The 7,894-nt window shown below is 37.9% G+C and overlaps 1 non-coding gene across 1 annotated transcript; it reads right to left on the bottom strand.

Annotated features, from left to right (window-relative positions):
• Window positions 1-2,272: 2,272 nt before the first annotated feature.
• Window positions 2,273-2,381, bottom strand: LOC117014870 (U6 spliceosomal RNA). The gene has a single exon (XR_004421630.1). It is a non-coding gene; the product is annotated as a U6 spliceosomal RNA (small nuclear RNA).
• Between the last annotated feature and the right edge of the window lie 5,513 nt (window positions 2,382-7,894).

Below are 7,894 nucleotides of genomic sequence, written 5' to 3'. Positions count from 1 at the left end.
AAACTAAAGGGATGGAAAAAGATATTTTATGAAAATGGAAACAAAACAAAACACAAAAGCTGAGGTAGTAATACTTATACCAGACAAAATAGACTTTAAAACAAGGGCTATAACAAAAGACAAAGAAGGTCCCAGTAATCGCACTTCTGGGTATTTATCTAAAGAAACCCAAAACGTTACTTCGAGGGGACGTGTGCATCCATATGTTCATTACAGCACAGTTTAGAATGGCCAAGATGTAGAAGCATCCTGAGTGTTCACCAATGAATGAATGGATAAAGAAGAGGCGATACATATATACAATGGAATATTGCTAGGCCATGGAAGGGAATGGGTTCTTGCCGTCTACAGTGACGTCAATGGACCTGGAGGGTTTTGTGCTGAGTGAAGTATGTCAGACAGAGAGAGACAGATACAATGTGATTTCGCTTATATGTGGAATCTAAGCACAAAATTAACAAACAAAACAGAAACAAACTCATAGATACAGAGAACATTTTGATGGTTGTCAGGTGGTAGGGGGCTTGGGAGGTGTGGGTGAAAAAAGGGGAAGGGATAAGAAGTACAAATTGGTAGTTAAAAAATAGTCATGGGGATATAAAGTAAAGCATAAGGAATATAGTCAATGACATGGTAATAACTATGTATAGTGCTAGATAGTTACGAGATTAGTTAGGGGGATCAGTTCTTAAATTATATAAATGTCTAAACATTATGCTATACACCTGAAATTATAAAATAATAAAAAAGATTTTTAAAATGTTTTAAAAACAGATAATCCGCTAGAAAAAAAATGATCAAGAAATTTTGACCATGTGCCTAATGTGATATATTTTATATGAAAAATACACAAATGATCAATAAACATATGAAAAATGTTCAATCTCACCAATCATCAGGGAACTGCTAAAAAAGCCACATTGAGATCACTGCATATCCACCAGAATGACTGAAATGAAAAAGACTGACAATACCAAGTTTGGGTAAAAATGTGGAGCAGGTGAAACTCTCATACACTTCTGGTATGAACATAAAATTGATATAATCGCTTTAGCAAACTATTAAAATCAAATGTATACACACTCTACAAATATACATATAATCCCTAGTGTATTTCCCAACAAAAAATGCAATTCATCATAAACCATACAGCAGTGAGGTTTTTATTTTTATTTCTGTGTGTGTGTCTTAGTTCTTCTACTCCTCTGTTTGATTTTGTGATTGGCCCCAAACTACATTCTGCACCCTAATCCTAATTGTGTGTATAGAGAGAATGGATGCAGAAGGGTATGATGAATATTGGTGTTCTTTTACAAAGTACCTTCTTCAGGAGAAAACATTAAACTAGCCTTACCTGACCCTGAAAGATGGGCTCTTTAATCTGGAGAACAAGCAAGCTTTAGTGGGAATTGGGGGGTAGCATAGTCCATGTCCTCTAGAACCTACGTATGCTGACTCCAGTTCTCTGAGTTTCACTTTTTCTTGGCGATTACTTAACTTTCACATTAAAGACCCAAGGAAGCTATGAATTCAACTGATAGTGTAATTTTGGCAGCTTACCGGATCAAACCTTGATTTGATACTAAGTTATATCAGTCTTAGGGTTTTAAGAGATAAGAGTCTTTTAGCCTAATTCTAGTTAGTCCTCTGGTTTCAATCCAAAGCTTTGAGTCAAAAAGTTAAGAACTTAAGCTTGTTATTGCTTTCCTTTAAGCTGCCCAGTGTCCTAGAGCAACTGTTTTACTCATGACCTAGAATTCCCTATGCCCTTTCATACTATCTTATGGCAATAACAACGTGGTTTTTCACATTTTATTTCCATTTAAGATGGGGGAAAATGTGGGTTTTTTTCCCATTTCAGATGCATGTTTTTATCGAAGTCAAAAAATTTTGTAACCAGACAGAAAGAATAAAGTGGACAAGAATATTATAATCTGACTATATACTACTCTCTTATTCTTGGTGGGTCACTAAAATATAACAAAGAATTGTTCTTTATGTTAATTTTAAGGTTGTCAACTTACACCCTTATTTGGTATCGTTTTTATAGCCCTCTTAACTATTTAGAGTTTCTTCTCAGAAACATTCGCATACTATACAGGAAACATTCATAGTTTATTTGAGAAACATTCATATTTTATACAGGATGTTAAAATTTCAGACAAGACAATATAAAAAGAAAACACACAAGTGTTGCTGTAATGTTATCCTAGCTGCATTGTGATGATTATGTTGTTTAGTCAACAGTCCATTATATTAGTAGTCAGTTTTTAAAAACACAGAACGCTTCACGCATTTGTGTGTCATCCTTGCACAGGGGCCATGATAATCTTCTCTGTATGACTGTAACTTTTTAGTATATGTGCTGCTCAAACGAGCACAGTAGTCTATTATTTTAATAGTGTTATCTATAGAGGGGCCAAAAGCCCTACAATAGATACTGTCTATCCTCAATCGGTACTTCATTTCAGGTCACCGCAAACAATAATTTAAATAATTTGACATAATAATAATTGCTTTACCCTCTCTTGCCAGGCACTGCCAAATTCAAATCTTTGAATACCAATATGATTTTCATTGCCTTCAGCCCCATTCATGCTACATAACCAATTCCAGATTGTCCTCACCATCTGAAAAGTCTTTTGACTGTGATCCACTCTCTTGTTGATTTCTGTAACTTTTGGAGTTTTTGTTGTTATTAAATAAATCATCTCTGGCTAACTTAAGCAAAAGGAATTTTAGGGCAGGCCAGCAGGTATCTTATCATACCAATGGGAAGCTTGGGACTTGAGCAGGGACAAAGGGAGGTTAGACAATAGGAAACAGGCCAAGGTCCCACCACAGAAAGTCTGGTGAGGACACAGCCACTGGCGTTATCAGACCTGCCCTGGATTATTGATCAACTGACCCTGTGGTTTTGCATTATTTCCTCAAGCATCAGTGACTTCGGCAAAAGTAACCAACTGGCCAGACCAGGATGCTTGGATGTTTCAATGACAAAAAAAAAAAAAAAAAAAAGACAAATGTCTATTAAATATCCTAATAGAAAAATGATCCAAGCATATGAATAGTTACTTTAACCAAAAGATAAACAAATAGCCAATTAACATATAAAAAACTATTTTACTGCACTATGAAAATGCAAATTATAAACATAATAAGAAATAATTTGTCGTCAAAAAGCTGACAGAAAAACGAAGAGACTGAAAATATCCTGTGTTTGTGAATGTGGAGGAAAAAAGGCATATTCTATAATAGAAACATTCTATGGTAACATAGACTAGTACAGTATTTGATGGGAAATTTTTCATTATTATCAAAATTTACAATGTGCATATCATCCACCCCAGAAATTTGACTTCTAGAAATACAACCTGGAGAAATGTTCACATATGTCCACGAAGATAGATGTACACAGATGTTCACTCTGCAACATTGACTGTAATTGTACAATTGGAAACAACTGAAATGCCCCAAAGTAAGAGGCAGGTTAAATGAATTATGAGATATTCCTACACTGGAAGTCTACAGTGTACAAAGTCATTATAAAGAAATAGGTGGATTTATAGATACTGTTTGAACTCTCTCTTAGGTATACTATTAAGGAAAAGAGACAAGTTGCAGAATAAAATTTATCATTCCATTATATGTAAAACAAAAAAATAACATGTATGCATCTATGAATGCAAAGAGAAGGGTATAAAAAAAGTACACACCAGGCTTAACAGTTGCTACATGTAAGGGTCTAAGAGTTGGGGGCTGCGAAGACTGGGGGCTTCCACATTTTGGTCTATGAACTTATGCATTGCTTGAACTTTTACAAGACTGTATTCATCTTTCATTTCTATATTAAGAAATGCAGGGTGCACGAGACTGGTAGGTGAAGCTGGAAAAGGAGACGAGGTTCAAGTATAGTAGAGTTGCAAGCCTGGAAGCACCTGACACTATCATGGATCCAAAAGGAGCACAGACTTTGTAGTTAGGACCTGAGTTCAAATCTTTACCACTTCCCAATTGTGTATTAGTGGGAAAGTTACTGAGCCTCTCTGAGCTTCAGTTTCCCCATCTGTTTATAAAATGAGAATAAAAACAATATCATTCAGAGAGTGGTTGTGAGGATTAAATAAAATAATTAAAATGCTCAGCATTGTGTCTAACCCACTGTACATGAGTAATGAATAGTAACTTTCTCTTTTCTTTCTTTCATTTTTTTTTTTTATAAAATGAGGTAAGTATGAAGCATCACCCTCTATTTTGACAATTACCTACTATTCAAGTTTCCCATTATACAAGAACAATTTACATAGAGGATTTTTTGTTGTTGTTGTTGTTTTTGTTGTTGTTGTAGCCTTAGTTTTCAATTCACCCAAATTAGGGCAGGATTGTAATAATAATCCCCACTTACTCAGATGGAGGAACTAAGTCCCCAAATGACTGGTCTAGGTCAAAAGCCCTCCTCTGAAGAGTGGATGCCCAACTTCCACACCAGCTCCAGTCCCACAAACCCCTGCCTTTTCTTATCAGACAATATTATGTGCTGTTTCTGAACATGTAGTAGAAGACCTTTAGCAGAAGATAAACCTAAACATTTGCTTGAAATATTTCAACACAGAAAAATCACATGTAGCTTTGGATTTGACACTTAAAAGCCTCGTTTTTTCTTTTCTTTTTTTTAAGAGTCCAAAATCTGATCAATAGCAGAGAAGATGTAATACTGATTGATCCCTTTCACCAGAGAAATTTACAGCCGAACACGGCTTTAGAGCCAAGATTTTCACAGCAAAGAAAATGACCGTGGTCAGTGAAGGAGTGTAAAGAAAGATGTCTGCGATAACATCCTTGGGATATCTCTAAGCCCCATTACACTATCCAAAAGAAATATAATAGGATTTGAGGCCCAGTTATTACTTCCTCCATCTAACCCCCTTCATTTAACATATCATTAGTATTTTTAGACAAGACCCTTGGGGCTCTCACACTTTCATAGGTGAGTCAGACAGCAAGAGCCATGGCAGTGATCCAAGGAAACTGATCCCCCCTTTAATGCTCCTTTCTGGTTACCTGCTATAATGCAATTATCATGTACTGAAGCAATTTTCAGGAAAATGACTTGACAATAACTCTGTCATTTTGTAAACAAGAACAAACGTTGTAATTGGATCTTAATTACACAATGCTCTGAGAGGTTATTTTTATTTCTTTGTTTGTTAATGCAATTATTTAGCTTCCCTATTTTAGCCTTGACCTTGCAGGAAGAGGGTATTTTCCAGTCAGCATAATGCTTTATCTTTGAAAGCTACAATCAATAAGGATAATTAATGATGCCGGCTGCAATGATAGCCTCAGCAATCATTATCCCACATTAATCCCTGCAGTCAGACTGGGGTCAAGGCCATCTAAATCATTCACCTAGGGGTGGAGAAATTCAAATCATTTACCAATTTAAATCCTTGCAAACAAATCCCAATTTATTTTCAAAGCAGTTTGAATGCCGCCTGGGTTTGTTTTCTGTATTTTCACTAGGCTCTTTTTTTTAATGGCAGAAAATATATCTTATATCAGCATTGCAGCTTTGCTATTTGTGTTCTGATAAATTAATGTAAAAACACGCAGCACATTAAATGCCACTGTTCCTGGAGGTACATGGTACATTAAGCACTTCACACGTTGTCCCTGGTTTTAAAAAGAGGAAGGGGGAGAGGAAGAGGAAGAGGGAAACAAGAGGAGGGGAAAGGAAGTAAAAATGGATGGAGGCTGAATGGGAGCCAGGGGTCTCAGGCTGGCAGACACTTGGGGAAGAAGGTTGAAACCCACCAGCTGGAAAATCTTTGAGATGGAACTACAGGCTTACTCAGCATTATCAAAAGGGCTGTTGGATGTGAAACTTCATGCTGGATCTTGCAAAACAGCCTCTGCAGAGGTCTAATTCTCCCTAAGTTTTGCTTTTTTCCCCCTGCCTTTCCCTAACATGCAAGTTGGATGACTTGATGTATGCTTCTAATTGTCTGCTATAGATCACACTCTGTTATAAAGAATTCCGCTGGGCTCCCAAATATTTTTCATGATTTCATTTTAATTAGTGTTTTGCTATAAATCATATTCTTCGTCTGTACATGCTGGAGATAATATCAAATTGATGTCTAGTCGCTCCCTCTCTCCCCTCCCCCACCCCTCTTTTGCTTTCCAGAATTAAATTAGCAAATGAAGAGACGTCTGTAGTTCTTTAGGTCTCAATAAAAACTTGTTGGTATTATACAACCAAGTTTACCTCAATATTCTTTGTTTTTTCCAAGTCATGTAACATATGGTAAGGAATTGTAGCAATTAAAGTGAACTTTCCTGGCAAGGTAATTAGAGATTGCAATATTTATGGGTGTTTGGGGAAAATGGAGGACAACTAAGAGATAGCTGCTAGAAGCAGAATAAAAGATCTGTAAAACACTCAGCCAGAGTCCCTCTCTCTTCTCACTGTGAGAAGTTCTATGCAAAGACTGTGTTGAAAGCTGCCGAAAATTTATCACCCGTTGCTGTTTCATTATGAACAGTGACTGTTAAAGAGAAAGCACTTAACATGTCTGAGCATCATTATATTCACGATAAGGAACTCTTTCTAATGAGATTTTATCACTGTTTCGCCATTTTCCAAATGTGGATCCTTGCTTCATCCTGGCAAAAGAAAACAGAAGATATTTTTGGGTTTTGGAATAGATCTGAGTGGAGGGAAAATGTAAGTAAAACTGGATTAAGAAGGGAACGGTGAACTATGTATTTGAACATGGAAAAGCACATGTCATTCTAAGTTGGACTATGAAATAGCATGTTTCCTTCCAGCTCCCAGCGGTCTAATAGTCTACCATCTGTCTTCCTAGGCTTATGATTTTTGATGAAGAGCCCCGTCTTCGCAGAAACTGTCTTCTTCCATCTTCACATTATCCTCTCTGGCCTCTTCATCTTGCAGTCTTTCAATAAGCACTCTTTTATGGAGCATCTACAAGCAAGGCTGAAAACATAATGTGCAAACCCAGTGCAAAAAGAAAGTGTGGGGCCTCACCCAAGACGATAAAGTCAATCTACCCTTCCCATGGGCCAGCCACCCCAAGCCACAGTGGAGGAGCACCCTCCCCAAGGGCTTGCAACCTTTGCTCTGGATGCACTAGTTCCTGGATTAGTAGTAAGATCTAGAGTGGTCCCTACTGAGACACCTGCCCAATGTGCCATGATGCTGCCAGCCTGGGGGAGGGATGGCCACTACCTTACCCCACTGAAATGCCATGGGGCACACACCCACCTCAAACCCTCACCACCCCCATACCAAGGCCCTCTCTGGGGGCTCAAAGGGACAACACCATGTGAGCACCCCCATCTCAACAATGTGACCTGGTCATCACCTCCCAGTGGAGGGTGGAAGCAATATTGGAGCAAGCAGGCAAGGGGATGCTAGGTGAGGCAGGGCACCAGGGGACTGGGAGTGGGTGTTGAAAATCCATCCTGTAAGGGTGGGGAGGTGATGTGATCCCAAGCTTCAAGTCTTCTGACACACATTCCATTGTCCCTTCACACTTCATTTACATAAACTGAAAGACAAATGCAAATTCAAGGCTACAACTATTACAAATTTCAAGACAGTAATTGTAGACCATTAAACCCCAAACACAGGACCTTTCTAAACAAGGGGTCCTATTCAACTGCACTGGTTACTTGCCCATGTAGCCAGTCTTCTAATAATGTAGCTGTTGAAACCCCAAAATGAATGACTCAACTCCCTGGCCTGTAGGAGCTCATTGTCTAGTAGAGGATACCAGTAGGTTAAAAAAATAATAATAATAAGTTACATCACAATGTGATATGGTTCATTGAGCATTTACTGTGTGGGGGCATTCTGCTGAACATCTTA

The sequence above is a fragment of the Rhinolophus ferrumequinum genome, chromosome 2, assembly GCF_004115265.2.
Source record: "Rhinolophus ferrumequinum isolate MPI-CBG mRhiFer1 chromosome 2, mRhiFer1_v1.p, whole genome shotgun sequence".
NCBI lineage: Eukaryota > Metazoa > Chordata > Mammalia > Chiroptera > Rhinolophidae > Rhinolophus > Rhinolophus ferrumequinum.
Note: the sequence above shows the minus strand (reverse complement) of the source record. Positions and strands in the feature narration are given on the sequence as shown.